General features: G+C 37.5%; 1 protein-coding gene across 1 annotated transcript in view; it reads left to right on the top strand.

The window, feature by feature from the left end:
* Positions 1-10,263: 10,263 nt before the first annotated feature.
* Positions 10,264-13,676, top strand: part of LOC110337917 (zinc finger protein 883-like) — a 28,594-nt gene continuing 25,181 nt past the window's right edge. Inside the window, exons 1-2 of the mRNA XM_029532874.1 lie at positions 10,264-10,393; positions 11,437-11,515. The gene's annotated coding sequence lies outside the window, so the exon portion shown is untranslated. The remainder of the gene's footprint in view (positions 10,394-11,436; positions 11,516-13,676) is intronic.

The raw sequence follows: 13,676 nt of genomic DNA, 5'->3' as shown, positions 1-13,676 counted from the left end.
CTGGATGTTTTTAGCTCCCTTGTCAAAAATCAAGTGACCATAGGTGTGTGGATTCATTTCTGGATCTTCAATTCTATTCCATTGATCTACATGTCTGTCACTGTACCAGTACCATGCAGTTTTTATCAGAATTCCATGGCAACTCTTATAAAGGAAAATGTTTCATTGGGGTTGGCTTACAGGTTATGTGGTTATGTTCATTATCATCCTGGTAGAAAACATGCTATTGTATACCAGCACACATGGTGTTAGAGAAGGACTTAAGAGTTCCACATCTGGATTGGCAGGAAAAGAGGGACACTGGACCTGGCTTGAGCTATTGAAAACCTCATAGCACACCTCCATTGATACACTTTCTCCAATAAGGCCACAACTTTTAATAGTGTCACGCCCTGATGACCAAGGAGAGCCTGTGGGGGGCATTCCTATTCCAATCACTGTATCATCTAAACTATTTATTTCCTATGACTTTTTTTCCTTCTCTAATTGTCAAGTCTTTAAATATTTCATCTACATAGCACTGCCTTGTCCCATTGTAGCCTTCCTAGATTATTTCTGAGAGAACAGATTTTTTTCACGGAGTTAAGACCTCCAATTTTGAAAGAGATTCCATTATAAGTGATGATCAAAAAGTATCTTCATGGCCAGTTCCTACACAGGATATAATTGTGTCTTTATATATTTGTGCAGATGGCAAGTCGCATGTACCACATAGATTGCATTTTAGTGATGGTCAGTTTTCCAGAGCCAGGCTTATGAAAGAAGGCATGCAAATATATGACTCCATGGCTGACATGACTGAGCACCTTATGGAAATAAAGAATTAAAGAGTCTCGTTGGAACCCCAACACCCATATATTCTCCCCAAGATACAAATATTACAACTATGAAAAATAGTTGTAATCAATGGTTTCAACTTCTTGCTATAAAAAATATCTTCATTTAAGTTTGTGACTGTTCATTGCATACTTTCCTGACCACTGAATGCCTACATGATAGCTGTGGAGGCCTAAAGTCTGTACCAATTGTTCAGCACAGGAATCAGGTGCTGTACTGAGCTGCCATGTTTGTAGAGAGAATGAAGGTGGGTTTCTCTGCAGGAACAGTAAATGCTATTTACTTCTGAGCTATCTTTCTAGCCCCCCAATTTACATTTCTGGTACACGTTCATTATGGAGTGAGTATATAACCTTATGTTACATATTTTTGAAAAACTTAGTGAGAAATTATACAAGATTCTTATATGTGCAACTAAAAATCATGGTAGAAGAAAAGAAGAGAAATGATATCAGATTCAAAAAATTTAAAACTTATTCACTTTACATCCTGATCCTTTCCTCCCTCCAGGCAACAGAGTCAGAGATGGCAACCTATATAAAGACCAAGCTGCATATCTACTCCATAGGTGGCCTAGATCCAGCTCAAGTATGAACTTTGGTTAGTATCTGTAAACCCCCAGGAGCTCAGATTAGTTAAATCTGTAGGTTGTCTTGTGGTATCCTTGACCACTCTGCTGTACCCCTAACCCTGATTCTCTCCCATGGGTTGAGTTTCATATTGAACTTGTCATTGTCTGGTCATTCCATCAATCATTGGTTCATCTTTATAACTGCACATCTTGTAGGTAGTACAAATTTGGAGATGAAGTTTTCATGGATGAGATGTTGGCTGCCTCCATTCAGTAAATGATCTGCTTGACTACAGAAGTGGGCTATTTAATATCATCCTCGATCTATTTTTTTCAAAGACTAGAGATCTTTTTTTTTTTTTTTACTTTTTTATTAGATATTTTCTTTATTTACATTTCAAATATTATCCCCTTTCCTAGTTTCCCCTCTGAATACCCCCTATCCCAAGCCCCCTACCCAGCTCACCAACCTACCCACTCCTGCTTCCATGTCCAGGCATTCCCCTACCCTGGGGCAAAGAGCCTTTACAGGACCAAGGACTTCTCCTCCCACTTATGTCCAATAAGGCCATCCTCTGCTACATATACAGCTGGAGCCATTGGCCCCTTCATGTGTACTCTTTTGTTGGTGGTTTAGTCCCTGGGAGAACTGCAGGTACTGGTTTGTTCACATTGTTGTTCCTCCTATGGAGCTACAAATCCCTTCAGCTCCTTGGGCCCTTTCTCTAGTTCCTCCATTGGGGACCCTGTGCTCAGACCAATGGGTGGCTACTAGCATCCACCTCTATATTTGTCAGGAACTAGCACAGCCTCTCATCAGACAGATATACCATTCTTCCCAATTTATTTTCTGTTTAGGTTCAATATTTTGACAGACTCATCTTCATGTTCGGTTCTGGAAGGTGTACCTTGGGAGGATTCATGAATCATGCTCATTATATTTGTAAGACTTTTCTTGGATAGTCACATGCTTGTGGACAATATGCTTTGGGCCTTGATCCAACACCTTCTCACATTTAAGAAAATTCTCTGGAAAAAAAGTGTAATTAGGGAAAAAAGAGATTAGTACATGAGTAAGAGATTCAATAATGGATGTTTAAGTTCACAAAGAAAAGTAAATTAGCCATTCTAAAGGAAAAATAATATTTTCTGTTTCACAGTCATTAAATGGATGCTCAGAAGAACCTCAAATTTAATCTGTATCAAGTAATTGAATAACGAGAGACTTCTAATATTTATTTAAACACTGCCCCTTGCAGAAGGTAGGAAAAAGAGGTGATCAAGCAAAAATAATTTTGAGATGGAAACTATGTGAATGATTATATTAACAAGATCAGCTAGGAATTTATTATGCAATTCATAATGGCATGGAACTTACCATATATAATTACTTCCACTTAAAAGGTGCTAAGAAAAAGTCATGAGGTAACAGGAATAAACACAGAGAGCACATGCCAAAAGGTAAATAAATACACTAAAAACAAAAGTCTCACAAAAACAGATGCTGCTCTATTTTAAAAAAAATTGCATTTTAAAATTCAGAAATGGGTGAATAATGAAATGCAATAGCAAAATTTTAAGATTCCAATTACTATGTATAAAACAATATACTTCCTTTCTATAAAGGTGCAATATGCTTTGAACTTTACAGTTTTGATTGAAAACTAGGTAAAGGGGTTAGAGAGACTACACAGGATTCAGTACTGGTTATTATTCTTTATTCTCTAAGTCTCTAGACATCTCAGAGTTTCAATCTACTAAAGACATGTAAATTAACATGATTAATTTGGAATTCTACAAGAAGAGTATTCTCATGCAAAAGGGATAGATTACTGTAATTCTCCATCATCACATCTGTATATAGTACCCTCTGAGAACAGTTCAGACATTCCCACCCCTCCTCTGAGAATTCTATGGCCACATAACTGAATGTTAACAGACCCTGTAAAAGAAAATTATCAATTTATCATATGGTGTTGGGCAAAAATGTTTTCCTACTTATCAAAGACACAAAGAATAACATATATGATATGGAAGAGTCATGGCAAATACTAAAGGACAAAATTTTTCTACAAGGACCAGAGTGGTGTGTCAGAAGTTAAGCATCTTCTATAGATAATATACAGAATGACATAGTATAGCGTACATATTCACATCTCTGCTCTTTAGGACTTGCTGATATTTTCTAAAACTTAGCAACAAAGAACATATTTGCCTCCATCAATTCATTTGAAAATTTTGTTTGTACTTTGGGTATTATAATGTCTTTTAAAGTCCTCTAATATGTAATTTTCTGGACAGAACCATCATGGTAGTATAAAACAGAATATGAAATCTAGTTCTAGGACCTAGTGCTTTCTTCTCTCAACATGCAAGAAGAATAAAAGCACATATGCATAGAGTCAGGAAAATGTACCAAAATACATAAAACAAAATTGAAGTTTAATTTCATTAAGAGATGTTTGCTAATCTAGTCATAGTCTTTTTTGTATTTTCTTTTTTTAGAGATTTTTTAAAAATTATTTTATTAGGTATTTTCTTCACTTACATTTCAAATGCTATCCCGAATGTCCCTTATCCCCTCCCCTCACCCTGTTCCCCTACCCACACACTCCCACTTCTTGGCCCTGGCGATCCCCTCTATGGGGCATACAAAGTTTGCAAGACCAAGGGGCCTCTCTTCACATGATGGCTGAATAGGCCATCTTCTGCTACATATGCAGCTAGAGACACAAGCTCTGGGGGTACTGGTTAGTTCATATTGTTTGTGTGTTTTCAGTCTGTGACACAGGATAGCAAAATAGTCTTACAATCAGCAAACTTTTATAGAATATATTATACACATTTGAGGTCTAGGTGCAGGAATATTCCTTGATGAATTAACAAGATCCAAGAGTCACATCACACATGGTCAAGTAATGATGAGCAACACTATGCTTCAATATTGTACAATGTCAACCTTGCTCAGATGTGGACACTAGCTCAATCTTTTCAGCAGTTTGTTCTGACCTTCTCAATTGATATCCTGGGGCTAGGTACAATGCTGCAAAGGTTCTAGAAAAAAATAAGTAAAAGAAGGAATGGAAAATACTAATGCTACTCTATCATAAATTCTATTTTTACATATATTGCTCAATGAAGTCAGTATCCATGTATATGCAAATGCAAATTCACAGGCTTTTTTCTAAGTGTGATGGGTGGTATATTCTTGGACCAGGAAGTGGCACCATCTGGAGGTGTGGCCTTGTCAGAATAGGTGTGACATGGCTGGAATAAGTGTATCACTGTTGGTGTGGGCTTAAGACTCTCACCCCAGTTGCCTGGAAGTCAGTCTTCCAGTAGCAGCCTTTGGATGAAGACATAGAACTCTCAGCTCTGCCTGTGCCATGCCTGCCTAGATGCTGCCATGCTCCCACCTTGATGATAATGGACTGAACCTCTGAACCTGTAAGCCATCCCCAATTAAATGTTGTTTTTTATAAGACTTGCCTTGGTCATGGTGTCTGTTCACAGCAGTAAAACCATAACTAAGTAACTGATCATAAATAAGTAACTGATCATTCCTGAAATGTAATATATATGGCAGACAAGCCCTTTCTTCTTCACTAATATAAAAGAACAAATGTCTGTTTGATGTCAAAATTGGACAACATTATATTCATTGAGTGTCAACTACAATAGATTCCCTTCCAGAACTATATGCCTTAAGTCTAAGAAAATTTATATCCTTATGCTCTAATATTGAGGGAAAGTATACTAGAACAAGGTGGCGCTATAATAATTTTGATTATAAGAAATAAAAATGAAGATAAATCACAGAACAAAAATACTTTAGGTAATATTACCAGATTAGATATTTAAAGTTTTGAATGGGTTCAATAAGACATACAATTGTCAAAGACATGTGGATATGCGACTAACCTGGGGTGTATTTACCAGAGTAGCAGTCATTCTTATTGTTGCTCTGCTCTGAGTTTCTGTCTTAGGAAAAAAGCCTGGAATTCCTGACAAAATTTCACAGAGTCAAAATCAATAAAACTTCCCATGGACAATGCCAAAACATTGTCCTGAAAACTAAAATGATCAGGAAACTTGTCAACATTGTCACAGTCATGAAAGCCTGGAATGATATATTTCATGTGGAATACATAAGGGCAGTTTGAATTATGAATAAATGACACCCAGTCTACCCACAAAAAAAAATCTGCCTCAAGACATACATGAAATACAACAGGGATGATTAGGATAAAATTTTGCATAAGAAGGGAGAGGATAGGAAATAATGAGGGTAACCATGCAAGCTCTCTTGGAAGTTCAAGGTGGAAAGTCCACACTTCAAATTATAAGTTGTAGAACAAGGGAGGTACAAAGCATGGATGAAAGTAAACTTCAGGAGGTTTGTAATGGCCATAATAGCAACGAAAACAAAAAAGCAAATACTGTATTGGAATATTATACCATAAAGATTCTAACAACGATTATGAGTGGAAAAATCAGCATAATTGCTAGTAAATGTGTTTGAAATTTCACTCACAACTGTAAGGTATATAAGAAGACCTTTGAGAGCCAGGAAAAAATAAAATGCTGTCATGAATATACAGTATATAAAATTCCATGCAGAGGAGATTTGTGGCAAGCATCAGGATGTTAAGAAATTATTAACATAGCATTACAGAAAATTTCAAGGGAAATAATCATGACATTTTACAGGACAGATTTCTTCATGACCCTTGCTTGCAACATACAAGCTGAGTAACATCCAATTTAGTAGCAAATGCATCAATACTTCCTACTCCAATGATGCTGTTTTAATTTCAGAAATATTAAATATTGGAATAAAATGTATTCCCTGACTTAATTCTGACCCTGTCTTTAACTGGAAATGTATATTTCTCATTTCATGGATGCTGAACAAGAGGACATTCTGGCATATAAACAATAACCTTTATTTACATGCATCCACTGTGAAATCCAGGGCTTCTGCATTAAAAATCAGAAGTCACAGTTCCTCAAATACTGAGCTACTTCTGAATAGACATCTTTCTGCACTATTGAGACTTCCACTCAAAGGTTATGTTCACTTATTTTATCAAGATCTGCTTCAAATACCTGTCTATATTGTTCAGGCACTGGGACTCCTTATTTGTAGCAGACCACAGCAATCTCTTCTACTATTTCCTGAGATAATTTGCCAGACAGATTCTGCTGCTCTCACATCTAAGTGCTGTAACAACATACATCTATCTTCAAACTGCCTTCTACTCTTTAATATGAGCAGGGGTTTAGAAAATACAATAGTTATGGATATGTCCCCACATTTTGAAGATAATAGAGTAATATATTTTAAAGCCTTGAAAGAAAGTAATTTTCAACTGTCACAGTACATTCAGAAAAGGTGACTGGTAAAATTGACATTTAGGAAGTGTATTGGAATGTAGTCAAAAATAAGACATGTTTTTCATAAAAGGATCTACTTACACTCTAAACAGATGAAAATATAAACAATAGAATCAGACATGTATTATCTATGAGGATAAAGGGAGTAGTAAATTTCCTGTGAGAAATAAAGACTGTGAGAGATCTGGGAAGGAATCATCAAGTCAAACAGAAGGAAGCACGATCCCAAATAAGGAAAGTGGATCAATACGAACCATAATTCAGCAGCCATAATGACTAAAAACCTTCTGGATTAAAAACCCTAAGGAATATAACCTCAGTAAGAACAGCATTTCACTCACCAATATTCAAAAAGACTTTGCCATAAAATCCCATGTAGGAGTTTTAACAGATTAAACACATGTCTACAAAATAAAGAGTGTATTTCTCAATCTTGGTTTCTAGTTCAGAAAGAAGAAAAATGTACATTATTGAATTGACACTGTACCAAGACAAAAGCTCACATTCTTCTCAATTGTACTTAATATACCTTTAACTTATCAACAGGGGGATGGTATAACAAATAATGATTAGGAGGACAAGTTGTTCTTCCAGAGGACAGGGCTTCTATGTCAACAAACAAATGGCAACTCAAAATGATAACTCTACTTCCAAGATATTCCATGCCCTCTTCTACCCTCTATATGCATAGTACATGGGTAGTACACAAACTTCCATGAAGAAAAAATATTCATACACATGTAACAATAACAACAATGACAACAACAACAACAATAATAAATGAACTAGCCACAAAAATGTAAAAATAGGTAAAACACAGATACTTAAAGCAAAATATTCAACTCTTCAATGATGATTTCATGAATTTCACACATTTCCTGAAAACACCAGCAGAATCCATTGTGATTGAAAAATGCCCTCTTAATATTGATGAATACAGGATTCATAAACTTGAATCATCAGTTTTCTACATAAATTAGGATAATATCCCAGTGAATCTAGCTTAAAAGACTTCCAGAGCCCACCAAAATGTTCATAAATATATCCATATTTCTTGGTTTTGAGGGACTCACAAACCAAAACCCAAAAGATATTCAATCTCACACTAGCTGGCTAGAGTGCCTAGGATGAAGAAAGCAAATTAGTGGCTGGAGAGATTATGCAGTGGGGAAGAGCAGTTACAGAAATACTAGAATACCTGGGTTTGAATACTAACACCAATTTCCTAGCTCACAACCATTTTTAATTTTACTTCAGACATTCTAATGTTCCATGTGCACTCTACAGGAAGAAGACACATGTTTTCAACAGAAATACATTAGGCTAAAACAGCCAGACACATAAAAGAAAATAAAAATAGCAAAGAAAACAAATAACAAATATATCTAAGTATGTGGGAGGGGAAGAATCATTTTAAACTCATCATTCTTCATGCAAGCTAGGAATGACTGTCTTTTGTTGTTATACTTGTCTAAATAAGTAATTCTGGTGTTTCCGACAGGAATAAAGCCAGAAACAAAGTTCAGAAAATGACAAAGTATATCCTTATTTTAATTCCTGGTGGGAATGGAAACTTGTGAAAACGGAAAAATATCTATTTGGAGATAATACAAATATACTTATCATAGCCATCTTTAGCACTAAGGGATGAATTTCAAAACAGCAAAATAACACTTTTCACAATTGCTTCAAAAAAATGTTAGTTTTTGGTATGCTCTTGCGGTTTCCTTTTTTGCTTATATTTCAATGCTAAATAATAGCCACAAGGCCTAGTTTCTCCTAGGGATCAAAGTACATGCAGACACCCAAGTGAAGCTCTTAACCTTGCTTCCCAAGTTACCCCCCATTGGCAAATCAACATGCCTACAGCCAATAACTGGCAGAAGAGAGATAGGCTTGGGAGAGCGAAATAAAGAATAGCTGTGGGGAGGAAGAAAAAGGTGGAGGCTGAGGAAAACATATGGGCTAAGAGTCTTAAAGTAATGGTCATGTTGACTGGCTAATTGGAGTTAAAAGGAGCCCAGATAAAACATAGGAAACTGTGACAGGATTAATGGATGAAAAAGACATAATAATAGCATAGAAGGTAGATAGGTTCTCAGCTCCAGGGCCAATAAAGGCTTATTATAAAGATTATGTGTCTTTTATCCAGGAAGTAAAAAATCAAAGGTTGGGTAGAAACTTAGGTTGGGATTAAATATTTTGTAAGCAACTGAAATACTTTCATGATAAAAACCCCCAGTCTTTGAAGAAAGAAATTGAAGAAGATATTTAAACTTGAAGGGTTCTCCTGTGCTCATGGATCAGGGGGATTAACATAGTAAAAATGTCCATCCTACCCAAAGAAATCTATACATTCAAGACTTTCTTTATCCAAATTCCAGCCTGTATGTTACCGACAAGAGTGATAAAGTGATGTACCAGGCACAAATCCCTTTCCCTTGAAAATTCATACAGCTCTATGCCCATTTTCCTTACCATTTTGATCCTGACCCTGAATCCCCTGTGCATAGAATTTTACATGTTGTAAAGTCATGAAATCATTTTATTTTTCTGGCTATCAAAATTTCTGTGTTATCACTACATTTTCTCTTACATGAACTGGGACTTATGCTGACGCTCTCTTTCATATTATGATTGTTAGACTATTTACACAAAAATATTCTTGAAAAACTATTTGCATTATCTATTCTCTTTGCTACTGTGGCCAGGACAATGCTGCTGGAGTCTGACTTTATCCATATTTTTTCACTCTCTGTTCTATTGGTTGCACTTTCTATAGTCACCTTTGTCCCTGGAGCTCCACAGCTACCCTCTCATCATTCTCTTTCCCAAACTTTTTAATCCACATCTTCATATGATTAGTTCTTCTTATACTTCATGTATATTTTGAGTCGGGTTTTCAGAGGGAGCCAGAATTTTTATTTATTTTTAGTATTTTGTGTTGGGAATGGAAGAAAGGAAAACGGAATTTAGGGTGCTGGTTATATTTTGCTGTGCGGTTTTTAGCCCAGGAGGCTTGTATTCCAAGCTAACAAGTGAGGCTGCTTATCTATTATCTGAGAGGTTTAGAACTCACTATCAGATATTAGGGTGCAGCATCCTTCCAGGACAGCCTGACAGCTGCAGCAGTGTGGCTGGAAGCCTGAGACTGAGTGGAAGGAACCAGAATCCCCGGGGCGGGGAGTGGTAGGGAAAGGGCAGAGGCTAGCTGAGACTCCTGGAAAGCCGGAAAGTGACAGTGAAAAGAAAAAAGCTGGGTGGATCCTACAAAAACAATTAGGTGTCGATCATCTTCAGAGGAGCTACGTCACCGGAACCAGGGTGTGGTGGGCGGATCTGGCCCGGAGTGACAGGAAAATCCTCCATTCCCCTTCCTAAGTGAATTGTTATGTCCCTAACAGTGGGCTGGTTTCCCAGAGAGAACCGGTGTCCTAGATTTTTCTGGACCCCGAAAAACTCTCCTCAGACCCAGTTTCCTGGCTGTGGGTCCATGAGAGGCAGCAGTGAGCAGCGCAGTGTCTGGAACTGCAGCAAGGCGACGCTGGAACCTCCCAAGTCCAGAGCTGTGGCACTGGAGCAGAACGGGTGTGTTTTTAAATCTGCTCTTAAGGAAGGCGTTCTCACAACTGTGTTTGGGATATCTTATGGTTGTCCGGAAATTTCAGGTCCTGTGAACTGGGGTTTATCGTGGCTTTTTCATTCATCCTAAAATCTGGCAGAGCAGTTGCATTGTCTGCGTTTGCTATTGTGTCAATTACAAAGCTCCAGGAATGTAAGTTCCGTGCTTTCTAACTCAGTTCTTTTACTAGTTGCTTATTGAGAACGCCTCCGGCCCTGTTTAATAGGTATCCGCATAGAGAGCTTTGTATGTTACACTTATTCGAGGAAACAGTGCAGATTTTATTAAAGTGGAAAATGTACTTTATCGAGCACAGCCGTTATTGCTGTAAACGTTATCATTTAGAAAGAGACATTTTAGTGCCCATGCATTTTTCATCTGAGTTGTATTCAATTTAGGATGTAAATACAGCATTAAGAAACGTGTCTTTAGGTATGTTGAGGTCTAGGCAAACACAGTATCTCCATGTGAGTGTATCAGACCAATCTATTTGTAGAATTAGAAAACCCACAGTAGATAAAGTAAAGTTTTAGAAAGCACATTTTGAATAATTATAATCATTCACAGTATCACAAATTGGCTCCTTGGTTGAAGAAAAGCACATGTGGCCAAACAGTTGTTTTTAATTTCAGGGTTTGTTAACATACAGTGCTGTGACCTTGGACTTCTTGTAGGAGGAGTAGAAATGCCTAGACCCTGCTGACAGGGCTTTTTGCAGAGATCTCTCTTTGGACAAGTGCAGCAGTCTGATTTCTGTGGGTGACAATAGTTTTCTTGCAGTAGCCCCAGCTCCTCCCCAGGATTCCTGGTAGAATGACTCTGCTTGTGTCTGAGCTGTGTGTGAGTGAGTCTCACATCTTACAGAGTACATTCAAATCCTTACAGGAAAGGAGACATTTTTAGTTGTGACATTTTCTCTCTCTCTCATGTTTATCTGTTTGGAGACGTCATATATTTTTGTTGCATGGAAATTTCTGGGTGCTTTCTGAAGACCCTTTGCCATATGCAGGTGTCACACGCCTCAGGCAGTCCTGCTCACCTGTGAGTCTGAACTAAGTGAAGAGAGGAAGCTGTAGCAAAGGATCCAGGTATGTTAGAGGGAATGAGGAAGACTTGGGGGTGGGCAGGTTCAACTGACAGTGGAAAGAGAACATGGAATTGGTTCTGACAGATTCTATTTCATTTCAATTGTTTTTAGATAATTGCACTGAGACTAATATCATAATATTCCCTTTATATGTAGTAGAATACTCTCTATGTGAGAATTAATACCCAGAGCCAAAGATCATTTAACTTGGTTTTGTATGTAAGGGATGCTGTCCTCTCCCATTCACATCACTGGCCATATCTTCTTACCAATGGTAGATGTTTTCCTCATTATCATTTTAATATATTGTTTAGTCAGAACACTGGATGCCTCTTAGTTTTTTCTGCTCTTAGAGGTTTGGAGCGTTTTATAGTCCCTTTAAGTTCTCTTATGATTAATTTCTCCATTTCCTAAAATAATGCCAGCAGGATTTTGATAAGATTTGTTTAACATCTCTGCTAGTATTAAATGCTGACTATATTACCTTCCCTTTGATTTCTGCTGTCCTCTGTCTTCCTGTCAACTCTCGATGTTTTGCACTGCTGTAGTTTTAATATATTTTGAAATCACCCTTCAGTTTGATCCTTCTGTCATAATTTTTAAAATTCTCTTTTGGTTTCTCATTTTGTGAATTTTCAGAAGAATTTCTCTGTATTTTAAAATGTCAGTATGATTTTGGTATTTCAAATATTAAAAACACCCTTTTATATTTCTTCACATGTTTGAGTGAGAACATGCTAGCAGTACCTCAGTATTCATGTCTTTTATGTGTTCTTCTTTTATTGATGTCAGCATTCTAGGTCTTAGGGAAGACATTTTTTAAACTGTAATCTTTCCTGGGTGTGAAGACTTTTATGTTGTTGTTACTGTTGATTTTTGAGCCACACTGTGTAGGTTGTCCTGGCCGTTCTGGAACTCTTTAAAAATAAGGCTCCTCTTGAACTGAGAGAGATCCACTGCCCCAGCATCTCTAGTGCTGGGATAAAAGGCTTGCACAACCTGGCCTTGATGACTTGTGACATGCCCACACTGGAGAAAGCTGCTTGAAGTTTGTGCATCTTCTGCTGTTGTATGGATGATTTTCTGGAGGTGTGCTATTCATTACTAGTGCTCTATGTTGTCATCTTTCTCAACGGTGGACATTGACATTTATCTGCTTCAACTTCTGTCTGCTTCCTATAGGTCTGTCATTGAGTGTGCTTCATGTATTTTGAAACTTTAGTTCAAATGTTAATATTTTTTGTTTTGCTTCTCTTCTTACCTGCTATAATTGTGGCCAAGCCTCTTCACAGCAAATCCTTAAAAACTTCCTTGAGTCTTAGCAATATATATATATATATATATATATATATATATATATATATATATATACTTTTATAAATATATATACCCTTATAATTTTTATATATAAGGGTGTCCCATACCCCTCCCTGGAGTCTCTTAATGAGGAAGTTGGAGCCTTCAGGCTTTTGTCTTAGGCTTGGATATTTGGCCTTTAGCTTTGCCTCCTCAGCTTTCTCATGGAGAATCCCTTCTTTCTCCTGTGTATCTTGCTTCTCCTCGCCGATCTCCTCTGCAGGGTTTTCTTCTTGTTTCTGGGACATGGCAGAACCGGGACTATGTATGCAGGGCCTGGGAAATCAACCAGAAAAGGGAAGGGGGAGGGGAAACGGGGACAAGCTTAGCTGCTGCTCTGGCTCCTGTCACTATGGTTGCTCAGTCAAAATTGCCAGATCTTAGCAATTTGTATTCTTCTTGTATTTTTTATTTTTATATAGTTGATGGCTTTGTATGAGCCATAGTGACAGCCTCAGAGACATTGGTGGCTCTGGAGACATGAAACATTTTTTCTCAGGGTTTTTAAAAATTAATTATTTTATTTATATTTCAAATGTTGTCCCCCTTCCCAATCTCCCCTCTATGAACCCTCCACCCTAGCTTTCATCCTCTTTGCCTCTTAGAGAGTGCTCACCCACTCACTGCTGCCTCACCCCCTTCTCTGGGCATCAAGCCTCCACAGGACCAAAAGCCCCCCCCACACACACACACACTAATGTCACATAAGACAGTCCTCTGCTATATGTAGAAGGAGCTATGATCCCACCCATTTATACTGTTTGGTTTGTGGTTTAGTCCCTGGGAGCTCCTTCGGGTTCTGATTA

The sequence above is a fragment of the Mus pahari genome, chromosome 21, assembly GCF_900095145.1.
Source record: "Mus pahari chromosome 21, PAHARI_EIJ_v1.1, whole genome shotgun sequence".
Lineage (NCBI taxonomy): Eukaryota > Metazoa > Chordata > Mammalia > Rodentia > Muridae > Mus > Mus pahari.
Note: the sequence above shows the minus strand (reverse complement) of the source record. Positions and strands in the feature narration are given on the sequence as shown.